The sequence below is a fragment of the Geospiza fortis genome, unplaced genomic scaffold (genome assembly GCF_000277835.1).
Source record: "Geospiza fortis unplaced genomic scaffold, GeoFor_1.0 scaffold113, whole genome shotgun sequence".
NCBI lineage: Eukaryota > Metazoa > Chordata > Aves > Passeriformes > Thraupidae > Geospiza > Geospiza fortis.
In genome coordinates, this window is record NW_005054429.1 from 80,772 (window position 1) to 82,436 (window position 1,665).

Consider the following 1,665-nt stretch of genomic DNA (forward strand, 5'->3'; position numbering starts at 1 on the left):
GGCAAAAAACTGAGGCTGGGCAGCCCGGGGAGGGTTTTACCTGCGCCTCGCAAGGACGGCGGCGGCTGCCCTTGGCCGTGGCGTGCCGGGGGTTTATGGTAATGGGGGATGCCTTCACTCGGCCGTTTGGGATCGCCACTGCAAAACGCAGAAAAGATATCATTCGGGTGAAGCCTTTATTTTGTTTAAAGGTCGCGGCGGGCTCTTCAGGCTTTGTGTTAATAACTCCTGGGTGTATATGGTGCAGAGCATCCAAATTGACACCATATGTTTTCCTATTAGATGACTAGCAATAGAATACAAGGCGCATAATCATTGCCACTGGGCGAGATCTACACCGCTCTCCAGGGAAATTATATAATGATTAAGGCTTAACCTTTTAAGTGAAACTTTGATTTTGCTTTCCCCGCTGCCGTTTTTTTTTTTTATGTCGGCGAGGGTCTCCCCCGCACGCATTCCCGGGGATCGGGGGCTGAGGAGCTGGAGCGGGGGGAGCAGCCGCGGGACTGCGCCCCCGGGCGCGCATCCCGCCCCGGGCCGGCGGGGAGAGAGGGAGGGATGGAGGGATGGAGGGAGGGATGCGGGGCTCCTCTCCCCGCGCTGGGAAGCGCAGGTCGCAGCTCCGGCCGCGGCGTGGGGCCGGGGCGGCAAATTCCCCAGCCCCGATGTCACTTCGAATCCATTGCGCGGGGAGCGCGCCCCCTCGGTGTGTCCGCGCAGAGCCCCCGGCTACCGCGAACCGCAGCCTCCCTCGGAGGGAGAGCGAGTAGAGTTCAATCTAGTCTGAGTGATATCCAAATGCGGACAGAAAGGGTCGTTTTATCATGCTACTATTTGTCGTGACGATGCAATTTTCAAAAGCAGAGTACTGTCATAAAGTGACACGCCTGCCACAAGTGCTCCAACTGATCTTTTCAATTAGCCTTCCATGCATGATCCGGGGCGACTTCCGCCTATTTCCAGAAATTAAGCTCAAACTTGACGTGCAGCTAGTTTTATTTTAAAGACAAATGTCAGAGAGGCTCATCATATTTTCCCCCTCTTCTATATTTGGAGCTTATTTATTGCTAAGAAGCCTGGGCTCTTGGAGTCAATTTATCAGGAGGCTCCAAAGAGAGGAGAGCGGAGAGCGCGTAGAGCAGAGCTTCTCCAGGGAGACCCTCAAAGCCTGGAGCTTCAGGTTGGGCACTGGCGAGGCAGCCTCTCGCTTTGCTTTTGGCGAAGCGAGCTGCGGCTGTGCGGATGCAGGCAGGCTCGCTTGGGCTTGGGCTTTGGGCTTTTATTTTATTTGTTTTTTTTTCCGGCTGGGAGGGAAAAAAAAAAAAAAGAAAAGAAAAAAGGCAAAGCGAAGAAGCAACCCAAGGCGATCCGGCCAGGAATATTTCTGGGCTTTCGGGCTGGGTCTCGGGGTTTGTGGCTGCGGCGGGTTTCGCAGACGGGGAGCGCGCCGTGGACGCGTTTTCGGAGGCGCGGTGGCTCCCGGGGAGCAGAGGGCGAGGATGGCGGCTGGGGGGCGGCGGGGAGGGACGCGCTCGGTGCCGCGGCGGGGGCTGCGCGGCTCGGGCGCAGGGAGCGGAGGGTGCTATGGTGGGCGCTGTGCTTCCCGCAGGTCACAGCGGCGTGAACCAACTCGGCGGGGGGGTCGTCCACGGGGGGGCGCGGCCC